Here is a 14,533-nt window from a genome sequence, read left to right on the forward strand (position 1 = left end):
TCTGCCCACGTGACCCCGCGCTTTGTGACGCCAGAGCGCGGAACCGGAACCAGCCGAGAGAGCGGAAGAGACCATCGGCCTCGAAAGGGTGGGGGGAGGCTCCCAAGAGGGCCGACCCATTGGGCGGTTCTGGGAGGGGAGCTCAGATTTCAGCCGCTATTACCGGGCTAGTTTGTACCACAAACTGGGGTTCCGAGGGATGCCCGGCTAACTCGCCTTGCCTACAACCCCCAACTCCTCCGAGCCCCCCAATTTAAGTAAACATTATGGTTGCGATGCAAGCACCCCCGAACTTTCCCTTCCAACAAACTCGGTACCCTAAGATATTCTAATGGAAATTATGAAGCAGCCCCAGGGTAGAATTTATAACCACTACCATACATTTTGGGGGGACACCCTGAATTTTGGGAGGTGAGCACACAATGCAAGATACAGATGTGTTATAGATCTGTACACTTGAAACTGACATGTCATTAAACACTCACCCCAATAAATTTAATTTCTAAAAATTTTCATTAAAAAATGTTACTTGGCCCTCGCTGGTGGCTCAGTTGGTTGGAGTGTCATCCCATACACCAAAAGGCTGTGGGTTCGATTCCTAGTCAGGGAACATACCTAGGTGTGGGGTTTTATCCACTGTCAGGCAAGTATGGGAGGCAGCCGATCGATGTTTCTCTGTCTCTGTCTCTGTTTCTGTCTCTCTCTCTTTCTCTCCCTTCCTCTCTCTAAAAAATCAATAAAAACATATTTTCTGGTGAGGATTTTAAAAAATGGTACTGGGTTTACTGGGTTGTTATGAATTAAATGAGTACATTTCCATTATTTAGGACCATGCCGGGTACATGGTTCAATGTGTGTCAATAAATGTGATTCAATCAATGTCAGTTTAACATCAACAATAAACCCGAAGTGGTCAGCACTGCCATTATCTCCAATTTATAAACGAGGGAACTGAAACTAGCAATCATGAACTTTCTGAATTCCCACAATCAGGGCAATGCCTGTTCAGGGGCAGGTCCGAAATCTCATTTCTAATTATAAAAGCTGGGAGCTGTGCCAGGAATCCCCTCAGTGGATTGGAATATTTTCCCTTGGAGCATGGGGGTGTTCGTATTACAGCCATAAAATTCATAATATAATAAAATTGCATTCATAAACTGTAACACTCACTATCACTTACAACGCATTTTCCTCATCCTCACCGAGCCAGTCACTGAGAACAAGGTCGCATGGCCCAGAGGTGGCCAGGTTTGCTAGGGACTTCCAAATCCCCACTCCAAATTCCCTCTGAACTTGGTTTAAATCCATCAGCATCTTGTCAGAAAAGTCTTCCTAAGGCAGCGGTTCTCAACCTGTGGGTCGCGACCCCTTTGGGGGTCGAACGACCCTTTCACAGGGGTCGCCTAAGACCATCGGAAAACACATATATAATTACATATTGTTTTTGTGATTAATCACTATGCTTTAATTATGTTCAATTTGTAACAATGAAATTGGGGGTCACCACAACATGAAGAACTGTATTAAAGGGTCGCGGCATTAGGAAGGTTGAGAACCACTGTCCTAAGGCGACCTTATCTACAATCGAGATAGAGACAGACTCATAGACAGAGCAGGCCACAGTCATCTCCTTTTAGAGGCTCCAACACTTGCCGTTTGACCTTCGGAAAGTAACTTAGGTTCTCTGGCCTTGGTTTCCTATAAGGCCCGTCTCATGGGCCCTGTGTGGCCGCACACAGAAGCGCCCAGTGTTTGGTTTCAGACTCTGCTGCTGTCTTGGCATTGCTCATCATTTTCATTCTCATTTCGACCTGAGCCCCACAAATTATGTAGCTGGTCTTGGTTAAAATAGTGCCTTGGGGGCAGGGGAGTGGGAAATGATACTCAGTGGGCACAGTTTCAGTTTTGCCAGATGAAAAAGTTAGAGATTTGTTGTAACAAAATGTGAATATATTTAACGTCACTGAGCTGTACACTTAAAAATGGTTAAGATGGTAAATTTTACATATTTTTTTTTTTTATAAAAAGGACAATAAAGACTCCCCAACGCCTTTCTGATGGGGTGATGAAGACAATGCCATGCAGTGCCTGGCGCAGAAGCACCATTTACTAGTAAGTGCTGTTTGGGAAGTAAAGTCAAGTGGCTGGTGCTGGAGGTGTCTCTTTGAAGTGCTTCCACTTGCATAAACATAACACCAAAAACTATGGCTGGCATCCACCACGGCTTCCTCTTCACCACGCCCTGTGCCACGCAGCCTTCCGGGCCTCCCGAGAACCCAGTGGGTAGGCCCCACTACCATCCCCATTTTATAAGCTTGGCAACAAGGTTCAGAGAGGTGAGGTCACATGCGTGAGGTCACCCGGAGCCGGGATGTAAAATGGGCGTGCCCGGCTGGGAAGGGCATTCTCCTCACACTGACTGTTTTACGGCCAAGGAGGAAGGGGCTGCCCCTCTCCCGGGGGCCAGGAGCAAAGCTGGCCCACTGCCAGCAGACCGTCCTGCCGGCTCGCCTCCCTCCGTCCCTGCTGATCCTCGGTTATCTCTGATCTCCTGCTTTTATCTCGTCTCTATTTCTAGATTAAGTTCCGGGAGGGCACGGACCTCATCTGCGTTGTCTCCGGCACCTGGCAGGCGCTGGGACACGTTTGTGGAGCCCCGAGGACTCTTGCTCAGTGGTCTGTCTGGCTCCTCCAGCACCGACCAGCTCGGTAGACGAAAGCAGGTGGTGGCCTTGAGTCTCCCTCATACTGGGAAGGTCTCTGGAGGAAGTGCAAAGGGGTGCCCTTGCTTACATAGGCCTCTGCTCAGGCTTGCCCACCCCCTCACCCACTCTGTGCCCACAATTGCTGGGCCTGTAGTCCTGGCACTGGCTCTGTGCACCGTCTCCTTCATCCTTACCTGTGAACTAGGCGCCGCTCTTCTCGCTGGGCACAGGGAGCCCAAGGTCACAGCTGGTAGTGATGGAGCCAGGCTTCACCCCAGTGGGGAGCTTCCCTTCCCTGCCAGGCCCTCCTGGTGGTGTGGGTCCCACCTGTGCCTGTCTCGGCATATACCTGGCCTTCGGTTGGCTCCTGGAGAACACTGGATGGGGGGTGGGGGGAGGTAGGAGAAAAGCATTCATTCCTTTCATAGGACTCATTGAGTGACAGCGTGTCCCTGGCACGCTCCGGGCACTCGGTGCAGCAGCGCACATGACCGGCCAGGCTTCTGCCAGCCTGGGGCTTTACTCTAGGGAGGGAGAGACGCGAGAGGCAGCTCGACAAGCAAGGCAAGGACATCGCTGCAGAATGTGCTAAGACTTAGCACATTAGTCGGCAAACTCATTAGTCAACAGAGCCAAATATCAACAGTACAACGACTGAAATTTCTTTTGAGAGCCACATTTTTTAAACTTAAACTATATAGGTAGGTACATTGTTATTAACTTAATTAGGGTACTCCTAAGGCTTAGGAAGAGCCACACTCAAGGGGCCAAAGAGCCGCATGTGGCTCGCGAGCCGCAGTTTGCCGACCACTGCCTAAGTGTTATGAAGAAAATGAAGCGGAGTTAGGGAGATGGGGCCCGGTGGGGCGGGGGAGGGGGAGAGCCTGACCTCAGGAAAGGCCTCTGGAGGAGGTGACGTTGGAGCTGGCACTTGGATGACAAGAGAGGCGAGGTCCGAGGGAAAGACGTTTCTGGGTGGAGAGAATGACAAGTGCAAGAGTCCTGAGGTGTGATACAGGCACAGTCAGGAGGCCGGTGTGGCTGAGTGCGGATAAGGCGGGGTGACAGGCTTACGCCAGAGAGAAAAGCAGGGGCCAGATCCTGTAGGATGAACGAAGCCATTCGAACAACTTTTGACTTGAGAGAGCAATGTTCTAGGAAGGTGTGACCCTTGGGGACCACCCTGTGTTAATGTTCTGGGCATTTGAGAATGGGGTGGGTGGGTACCATGGGTTCCTAAGACCCAAGTTACTGCTGAGCCATAAGGACCTTCACACATCCTGGGACTTGAAGAGGCCAGGAGAGCATGGAGTGCCAGGTGCGGTTTGTTTAAAAGGCAGAGGTGGGGTGACACATACCATGCATGGCTCAGAGCGTCTTCCCCAGGGTCACGTGACCAGGACTGCGGCTTCAGACAGGCGGGGAGAGATGAGCTCCCACAGCCTGTTCTCCCTGCCACGCAGGCTGGGGGCAGGTCTGATAGGAATGGGTTGAGGGCTACCGTGTCAATCGCGGCCTGCGGCTGGGCAGAGGGCCCACAGGGACTGGAATTAGAAGCCCTCCTCTGTGAGGCAGGAAGAGGGAGGCTCGGCCAGGCTGGGCTTGTTCCAAACTCAGAGGCAAGAGGGTCTGCCCCACAGGCTGGGTTAGGAGCCCCCGCCTTCTTGGTGGCATGTGGCTAAGCACACAGGTGCAGGCCGCATAGCAGCCTTGGTTCAAATCCTAGCTCTGCCTCGTGCCCCCCTCCCTTTCCTAAGAGCAGCGCCCCCGAGTGCGACATGGGCCATCCTTGTGCGATTCCACTGACCTCAGGCCCCTGAGGGAAGCATCATGACCAGATTTACAACCCAGAACTGAGCTTGGTGACCTTCCCGAGGTCACACTGAAAGTATTTTGTTGGCAAAACAAAAAGACAAAACCACACCTACCCCAAAGGCTCCTGCGAGCTGGCAGACAGGAGGCGGGAGCAGTGCCTTTCTTGCAGGGTGTCCTGAAGGTGCAACATGGCAGGGGGAGGCTGAGGCAAAGTTCCGGGCACAGTCACCCATCAGCCTTGCACAAGCCACAGCTCTACGCTCTGGAGAAAATGAACCCTTGAAACGGCGGGGAGCAGTCAAGCCGGGCAAGTGCGAGCGGGCTGGCTTCACTTGGGAGCGAGGGACAGCACTGGGTGCTGCCTGTTTTCAAAGTCTGGACAAGTCTGTGCCTGGGAGGGGGGCGGGGGCGGGGGTGTAGCTAGAACTCTGCTAGAATACTACCCAGCTTTACTGGCCCGCAGAACCCGAGGACTGGGCGCAACAAACACAGCCTCTGGAAACTGAGGGGGGATTCCTGGAAAGCAAGGTCCAGAGAAGGCAGCCCCAAACTCTCTCTCTGGGACCTCTGCCCAGATCTCCCGCAGCTCAGCGGAGGAGCTGGCTTCCAGCGCTGGCCCCGGGAGGCGAGGGAGGGGCGGAGGGGGAGGCGGGCCTCAGCCTAGGCAGCTGCCTGCTTAGAAAGGGGACAAGACAACCCGCCAGGTCCCGAGAGGATACGAATAGTTAAGTGCATGGCATAGTAACAAACAGTGCCTCCAACGTATACACACACATATTTGTGTATGTGCATGTGCACATATTCATGCCACATGCAGATGTTCACGCCCGCGGCTATACATCTAGAACATTTCCAGAAGGCTGAAAGGGCACACAAGCTGGTGAGCATGGCTGCTTTATGGGAGGGGAAATGGTATAAGAGGCAGAACCACTTTTGTCCCATTTTCATTTTTTTTAAAAAAATCACATTCATTGATGTATACTTTTCATACAGAAAAATTCACCCTTTTTGGTTTATAATACATGCCCGTGGCTATACATCTAGAATGTTTCCAGAAGGCTGAAAGGGCACACAAGCTGGTGAGCGTGGCTGCTTTATGGGAAGGGGAAATGGTGTAAGAGGCAGAACTACTTTTGTCCCATTTTCATTTTTAAAAAAATCACATTCATTGATGTATAATTTTCATACAGAAAAATTCACCCTTTTTGGTTTATAATTTTCTGATTTTTGGCCAACACATACCATCACGTGACACCAGCACAGTCAGAATGGGGAGTATTGTCATCAGCCTCCAAAACGTGTGGTCGCCCTCCCTCTCCCCCACCCCCGACTGTCCGTCCATCTGCTTTCTATTCCCCGTCTTGCCGCTGGCAGTGCGTGGTATGAATGGAATTGTACGGTGTGTCGCCTTTTGAGACCGACTAGTTTCACCTGACATGCTGCCTTTGAACTTCATGCTCGCGCCATTCCTGCTTGTTTGGACTAACCCTTCATCGTAGGGACTCACAAGGGTGGGGGGAGGGGGGTGCTCTAGCTGAATATGGGTTGTTTCTTGTTCTGGTGATTGTGAATACACTGCCTTCAATTCCATGGACTGGTTTTCATTTCTCGGTCAGTACCGAGGAATAGGTTATTGGGCCACAAGTTTAGGTGTCTGTTTCACTTTGCAAAAAGCCTGCCCAGCTGTTTCCCGGAGTGGCTCCATTTTGCATTCCCGCCAGCGATGCGTGAGGGTTCCCGTTGCCTGCGGCCCGTCAGGGTGCAGGCTGTCTGTCTCTTTTCCTTGTGTGAGACACTCTAGTGCAGTGATGGCGAACCTATAACACGCATGTCAGAGGTGACATGCAAACTCATTTTTTTGTTTGATTTTTCTTTGTTAAATGGCATTTAAATATATAAAATAAATACCAAAAATATAAATCTTTGTTTTACTATGGTTGCAAATATCAAAAAACTTCTATATGTGACACGGCACCAGAGTTAAGTTAGGGTTTTTCAAAATGCTGACACGCCGAGCTCAAAAGTTTCGCCATCACTGCTCTAGTGGATCTGTAGGAGTGCCTCATGTGGTTCTCACATCAATTTCCCTAATGGCTGTTGAGCTGGAGCATCTTTTCATATGCTTGTTTGCTTATTTCATATGCTTATGTATCTTTACAACAGCATTTTTGAGACATAATTCACATACCATAACATTTACCTGGTAAACATATACAATTCATTGGCTTTAAGCATATTCACAGATGTGTGCAACCATCACTACTATCTAATTTCAAAACATGTTCATCACCCCATGCCCATCAGCAGTTATTCCCACTCCCTCCCCAGCCCTCCACCCAGGGCCTGGTGACCACTAACTCACTTCCTGTCTCAGTGGACTTGCCTCCTCTGGACATCGCCTATTCTGGACATATACATGGGATTATACAATACGTGGTCTTTTGCATCTGGCATCTTTCACTTAGTATAGTATTCTCAAGGCTCATCCATGTTATAGCATGTATCAGTAATTCATTCTTTTTGTGGTTGAACGATATTCTATTGTATGAGTGTACTATTTTGTTTATTCACTCAAGATGGACATTTGCCTTATTTCACTTTTTGGCTAGATGAACAATGCTGCTGTGGACATTCATGTACACCTTTTTATGTGGACACCTGTTTTCATTTCTCTTGGGCACAAACCTAGGAGTGAAATTGCTTAGTCAAATGGTAATGCATGGTTTAACTTTTTGAGAAACTGCCAAACTGTTCTTTGAAGCAGCCATATTAATCCACATTCGCCCAGGAATGTGTGAGGTTCTGATTTTTCACATCCTCACCAACACTTATTCTTGAGTACGTTCATCCTGGTGGGTGTGGAATGATACCTCATTGTGTTTTTTTTTTAAAATTTTTTATTTGTTTTTTTTTTGCTAAAAGTATTACAAAGGGTATTACATATGTGTCCTTTTTTTCCCCCCGCCCTTGACAATCCCCTGCCCTCCCTTACCCCCCAGTGTCTTATGTCCATTAGTTATGCTTATATGCATGCATACAAGTCCTTCGGTTGATCTCTTACTCCCCTCCCTTCTGCCCCCCAACCCTCTCTGGCCTTCCCACTGCAGTTTGACAATCAGTTTGAGGCAGCTCTGCCTCTGTATCTATTATTGTTCAAAAGTTTGTAATGGTCTTTATTATCCATGAATGAGTGAGATCATGTGGTATTTTTCCTTCATTGACTGGCTTATTTCACTTAGCATAATGCTCTCCAGTTCCATCCATGCCGTTGCAAATGGTAAGAGTTCCTTCTTTTTTACAGCAGCATAGTATTCCATCGTGTAGATGTACCACAGTTTTCTAATCCATTCATCTACTGATGGGCACTTAGGCTGTTTCCAGATCTTAGCTATGGTGAATTGTGCTGCTATGAACATAGGGGTGCATATATCCTTTCTGATTGGTGTTTCTGGTTTCTTGGGATATATTCCTAGAAGTGGGATCACAGGGTCAAATGGGAGTTCCATTTCCAGTTTTTTGAGGAAACTCCATACTGTCTTCCATAGTGGCTGCACCAGTCTGCATTCCCACCAGCAGTGCACAAGTGTTCCTTTTTCTCCACATCCTCTCCAGCACTTGTCGTTTGTTGATTTGTTGATGATAGCCATTCTGACAGGTGTGACTCTGAGTTTCAGAATCCTCCTCTCTGTCCTCATTATGTCCTCGTGCTGATGAAAGTCAATGAGCTCTTCGAACCCAGGAACTGCTGTCTGTTGCGTTAGGGCTGCTGGTATAAGGAGCCCCAAATGGCCAGGCAGCAGGTTTAGGTTTGATCACCGTTGCCGTCTGGATAGGGGCATCCCTCCTCTGGGAGCCAGGTCAGTAGAGCTTACAATTTCAGGGAGAGGAAACACAGTTTTTTAAGTGGGTCGCTGGGAGTGACGGTGGAGGGGCCACTGCTGCCCCTTGGTTCTCAGATCTGTGCATCGTAACTTGTGGGGAGACACCACCATAGAGGGAATATTGCATCTTGAGGGACAGCCCTCTGAGCCCAAGCTGTGCTTTTAAGAGGCCATGACAATGTGCTATCAGTCAAGCAGCTTCTGAGTGATGCAGAAAGTCATGCCATGGCCATCTCTCCTCCCACATACAGGAAGTCCTTAGCCTAAGAGTTTGTTTCCAGGACCCCGTGATGGAAAATCAGACACTTTGTGAGTCTTTCGATGGTGGCGCTGAGTAAGGTGCTATGGACAGGAAAGGTCCACAACCTATACTTGGGATCCATATGAACCATAGGAGGGACAATCCACTGCCCACTCCGGGGTAGAAATGGTCCGATGCAATCAACTTTTCTCAGTGGGTTGGTTGGGTTTTTCTTGTGATGGCTCCATACACAGTGTCAAGAGATGATGCTGACAGGCAAAATGTTCACCAGCAGCAGTGGCTAGATCAGCCACGGTGGGAGGGAGCTGTTGTTGGGCCTTTGCCGAGTCCCGATCACATGGTTATTCCACTCAAGGCCTCGCAGTCATAGCCCAGTCATAGCTGAATAGAGGCTGACTCATCTCCACTGAGCAAGTCACCCAGTCCACCTAGTTCAGGTGCTTCCTTTTGGAGGATGCTCTCTGGTGGGCCTTGACATGAGGCACCAGGATGCCCTCATTGTGCTTCTCCCACAGACACACCTATGACTTCTGCTTCAAGATCTATCATTTCCCATCTGCTGGAAGCCGGTCCATCCTTGCTGCTTGACATAGTAGCTGCAGGAAAGAAACATCTGCACAGCATATGTTTCAAGGGACCTGGCGTATATAGCATACTGTTCTTAATATGTTTGCTCCCCTTAGCGCTATAGCTGAATAGAGGCTGACTCATCTCCACTGAGCAAGTCACCCAGTCCACCTAGTTCAGGTGCTTCCTTTTGGAGGATGCTCTCTGGTGGGCCTTGACACGAGGCACCAGGATGCCCTCTTTGTGCCTCTCCCACAGACACACCTATGACTTCTGCTTCGAGATCTATCATTTCCCATCTTGCTCCTTCAAGGCTCCCGGCCAATATTGGAGCCACTCACCACTGCCAATAAGTCACTTCTGTCTTCTCCCCAGGCTGATGACGCTCTGTCCAGTCTCTCAAAGCTGCCCCTGAGTGGGGACACAGTGTCTTTTCAGCTCACACTGGAGTGTTGAACATCCATGGACTTAGCTTTGGTTTTCTCATTCTCTGTGCTTCATTAGGACACAGAGGGAATCAGCAGGGAGGTCTAAGTCACATGTTTGTATAACTCAGGTCCTGAATGGGCCATGTCCACTGCCCCATGGATTTCTGTTATACAGTGGGGCCTTAACTTACTAGTGTCCCGACTAACGAGTTTTTCGAGATACGAACCGTCTCTCGGCCGATTTTTTGCTTTGAGTTGCGAGCTAAAATTCGGGTTACGAGCCAGCTTCAGATACCCCACCGCAAGTTGGCGCAGCGAACGTCACAGTGAACGCCACAACATCAACGCAGCATCACGTGTCATTGTAATGGTGAAAATTGATTTGACATATGAGTAATTTGAGCTACGAGCTCCATCATGGAACGAATTAAACTCGTAAGTCAAGGCCCCACTGTACTTGCCCACTCTTGGGACTCAGTGGGTCTAACGACAGCCTGCTCATATTGGGAGGCCCATGGTTAGGTGCTTGGTCGCTACTAGGGATAGAGTGTGCTGGTAAAAGTGTGGGGTTTGGAGTCAGAACTGGACTCAAGTCTTGGCTCTACCGTTTTTTGGATGGGTTGTTTGACCTCTTCCAACAGTTTCCTCTTCTGAATACCAAGAGTACCATAGGACCTGCCCCTCGGGGGCTGTGAGGATAAACCGAGAGGTTCATGTGAAGTGCTCAGCGTCAAGCCAGGCAGGGTCCACATGAACAAGCCACAAGTCACCCTCGCAGTGATAGTGTTCACGAAGCGTAAGCCCCTCCACCCCATGTGACCGAGGGCATCCTGAGCGCCTGGCTGCCCGCAAGCAAGGGCCCGCACGAGGCTCCAAAGGTGCAGTACCAGGCGATACAGTCCTGGTCAGCCTGCTTTTGCTGAGTGTCTAGTCCAGGTGGGAAGGCAGACCGCCCCAAACTGGCTGGCTTTCCACGGTGCGTTTCCAGTCAGAGAAAAGAGCGTGCGAGTGAGGTGCAGGGGCCGCTGCTCTGGTCTGGCCTGTTAGTCCCCATGTTCCCGGGGGGGGACCGGGTGTGCCTCATTTTCATTCACCCCGGAGTTTAGCACCGTGCCCAACACTGGTGGCACGTGCTGAATGGGGGGCCGCGTGTGACGTTGGGGAAGGCGCTCTAGGACTGAGCTTCTCAGTGTGAAAAGGGGATAAAAGCCTTTGTCACAGAATGCCTGTGTTGGTCCAATGAAGTAGTGAAGGGCCTTATAAACGGATTTTCTCTCTGAAGACGTGACGATGGTCTCTCCAGCCAGGCACTGTGCCTCGTGATAAACAAGAGGGTGCTAAGCCAGCCAGGATTCGGTTAAAATCCACCCAAGCCACGTATAAGCCGTGGACTTCCCCACGGGTGCAACTTCTCTGTGGACGAGCACAGTTCAGCGGTTAGTACGCTCTCAATGAAAGCTCCTTGCCGGGTCCATTGGCATTTGAGCTTTTCAATATTTGAGCACATCCCCCGCTGAGTTTTTTTTTTTTTTTTAAGATAAAACAACAATGAGATATCACCTCACACCTGTCAGAATGGCTACCATCAACAAATCAACAAATGACAAGTGCTGGCGAGGGTGTGGAGAAAAGGGAACCCTCGTGCACTGCTGGTGGGAATGCAGACTGGTGCAGCCACTGTGGAAAATGATATGGAGTTTCCTCAAAACATTAAAAATGGAACTTCCATTTGACCCAGTGATCCCACTTCTAGGAATATATATTAAGAAACCCAAAACACCAAGCAGAAAAGAATGTATGCACCCCTCTGTTCATAGCAGCACAATTTACAATAGCTAAGATCTGGAAACAGCCCAAGTGCCCATCAGTAGACGAGTGGATAAAAAAGTTGTGGTATGCCCTAAGCGGTTTGGCTCAGTGGATAGAGCGTCGGCCTGCGGACTGAAAGGTCCCAGGTTCGATTCTGGTCAAGGGCATGTACCTTGGTTGTGGGCACATCCCCAGTAGGAGGTGTGCAGGAGGCATCTGAACACCCTTCCCCTAATATTTTATTTTTCTCTGGCATCAAACTCCAAGATTAAATAATGGGTTCCTCTTAGAATAACCCCTAGCGTTCTTTACATTTCTGCTTCCCAGACACTGTCTACCCTGTTCCAAATATATGGCCACCATGATCTGTTTGGGGTTCTGAAATTGCCTTAACAACTTTGCTTTATTAGGGATAATTAATAAACAACTGAAGCAAACAGATCCCTTAAAAAAGGGAGGGAAGAGAGCGGGATGATCAATTAAAAATATCTCAAACTGACTAACAAAATAGATCCAGAGACAGGGTAGCATGGAACAGACTGATGAATCTCAGAGGGAAGAGGGAAGCAGGGGATATGGGGGGAGGGAAAGGGGAGATTTACCAAAGAATTTATATGCATGTATGCACAGCCCATGGACACAGACAATAGTGTGGTGAATGCCTGGGGGTGATGGGGAACTGGGGGGCGGGCAAAGAGGGAAAAAGGGGGACATCTATAATACTTTCAACAATAAAGATAAATGTTTAAAAAAGATAAAACACAAGTCAACTTTACTAGAGTTGTCCTCAGTCGGCAATGGTGAGCTTGCCATTCCCGGACCCAGAGCAGTGCGTGGCTGCCACAGCATCTATGCCGCCTTCCTCCTGGCGGAGACCACATGCTTGCCATCCATCGCTCGGTCTCGGCCGGCCGTGCAGACGAAAGACCGGGAGCCGCTTGTGTCGGTCCAGCATTTTCCATGGACAAGATGCCAGGACCTGTGTGCTTCAGGATGAAACTCTTCATCGCATTTCTCCTGATAGGTGGACTTGCTGCCTGTGCCATCGTGGCGTGTGAAGTCACCACCCCGGACTTCACACAAACCCCGGAATAATTCTGTGAAACAGGAACCTTTATAGCCAGATCCTTTCTCCCCAGGGCTCAGAGCACGCGAGCTTCTGCTGTCCCTGGGACTCTGTCTGCAAACAGCTGGAAGGAGACGTGGCCCCAGGGCTCGCTGTTGAGGGTGGAAGAGCACGGTGGGGGTCACCGTGGCTGGACACGGACGGCTCTGACGCAGCGGCGTCTGGAGGCCCAGCTGAGTTTTCCGTTTGGCCACTGGAGGTCAGGCTAACCCCGAAGTTCCAGGCTCCTCGCTCCCGGAGAAACGTGGGCTGTGAAACTGTACAGCCTGCCTTCCCTGTGTCTCTGTCCTGCCGACCAGCACTCAGGTTTTATCACCAGGCTCAGAGGATGGGGGCGCCCGTTGAGGGCAAATACATTGAGTTATTTCTGCCAAATATCAGGAGACAAAAGAAAGACAAAACCGAAAACAATAATAAGAATTTCTGGGTGTCGACTTCATGTTGGAAACTTTTATAAAGAATTTTACATGTGTTAATCAGCTTAATGCTTGTAGAATTTACGGGGTAGGTGTTTTTAGTTTCATTTTACAGATGAAAAGTTAGCACAAGGACATAAGTGGCTGAGATGAGCCTGGGTCCAGGCCTGGCTGCTATTAAGAACCGGCTGGTTTATTTCAAGTCACCATTTCCATTCCCTGTCAGGGCACATGCCCGGTTGCTGGCTTGGTCCCCAGTAGGGGGCGTGCAGGAGGCACCCAATTGATGTGTCTCTCTCATCAGTGCTTCTATCTCTCCCTCCCTCTCCCGTCCTCTTTCTCTAAAAGTCAATAAAACATATTTTTAAAAATAATATATATATTTAATTTAATTTAAAAATTTCCATTACTATTTATACCCCCTTATACCCTCCTCCATCTCCACTCACCTCCCTACTCCTGCAATCACTACACTGTTGTCCATGAGTTCTTTCTCTTGTTTTTTCTTTTTTGCTCAATCCCTCCACCCTCCTAGCACTCCCTCCCCCGCAACCCAGAAATGTCAGGCTGCTCTCTATCTATGAGTCTGTCTGTATTTTGCTTGTTAGTTCAGTTTGTTCATCATCATTTAATCATTTTATTGTTTGCTGTTTCTTATATATCCTTATATATTCTATTTTTATTTATTTATTTTTTGAACTTATTGGGGTGACATTGGCAAATAAAGTTTTACAATACATCATCTGTATATTGTATTGTATGTTCACCACCTCAAATCAAGTCTCCTTCCATCACCATTTATTCCTCCTTTACCCTCTTCAACCTCCCCCCACCCCCTTTCCCTCTGGTAATCACTATTGTTTTTTTGCTTAATATCTTCACCTTTTTCACCCAGCCCCACAACCCTTCTCTCCCCTTCGGCTGTCAGTCTGTTCTCTGTATCTATGAGTCTGTTTCTATTTTGTGTGTTAGTTTATTTGGTTTATTAGTTTCCACATGTACTAGTAAGTGAAACCATATGGTACTTGTCTTTCTCTGACTGACTTATTTCAGTTAGCATGATGCTCTACAGGTCCACCCATGCTGCCACTAAGGGTAAGATGTCCTTCTTTTTAATGGCTGAGTAGTATTCCATTGTGTAAATGTACCACAGCTTCTTTATCCATTCAGCTACTGATGGGCACTTGGGCTGTTTCCAGATCTTGGCTATTGTAAATAATGCTGCAATGAACATAGGGGTGCATATATTCTTTTAAATTCGTATTTTGGTTTTCTTTGGATATATTTTCAGAAGTGGAATCGCTGGGTCATAAGGCAGTTCCATTATTATTATTATTATTATTATTATTATTATTATTATTTAGCTATAGAAGTTTTTAAAAAATATATTTTATTGATTTTTTACAGAGAGGAAGGGAGAGGGATAGAGAGTTAGAAACATCGATGAGAGAGAAACATCGACCAGCTGCCTCCTGCACACCCCCCACTGGGGATGTGCCCGCAACCAAGGTACATGCCCTTGAC

The 14,533-nt window shown here is 48.6% G+C and overlaps 1 protein-coding gene across 1 annotated transcript in view; it reads right to left on the reverse strand.

Annotated features, from left to right (window-relative positions):
• The window catches only part of RBBP6 (retinoblastoma binding protein 6), a 35,160-nt gene extending 32,070 nt beyond the window's left edge, over positions 1 to 3,090 (reverse strand). The window contains exon 1 of the mRNA XM_014536260.1: positions 2,900 to 3,090. The gene's annotated coding sequence lies outside the window, so the exon portion shown is untranslated. The remainder of the gene's footprint in view (positions 1 to 2,899) is intronic.
• Between the last annotated feature and the right edge of the window lie 11,443 nt (positions 3,091 to 14,533).

This window comes from Myotis brandtii, unplaced genomic scaffold (genome assembly GCF_000412655.1).
Source record: "Myotis brandtii unplaced genomic scaffold, ASM41265v1 scaffold158, whole genome shotgun sequence".
NCBI classification, from domain to species: domain Eukaryota; kingdom Metazoa; phylum Chordata; class Mammalia; order Chiroptera; family Vespertilionidae; genus Myotis; species Myotis brandtii.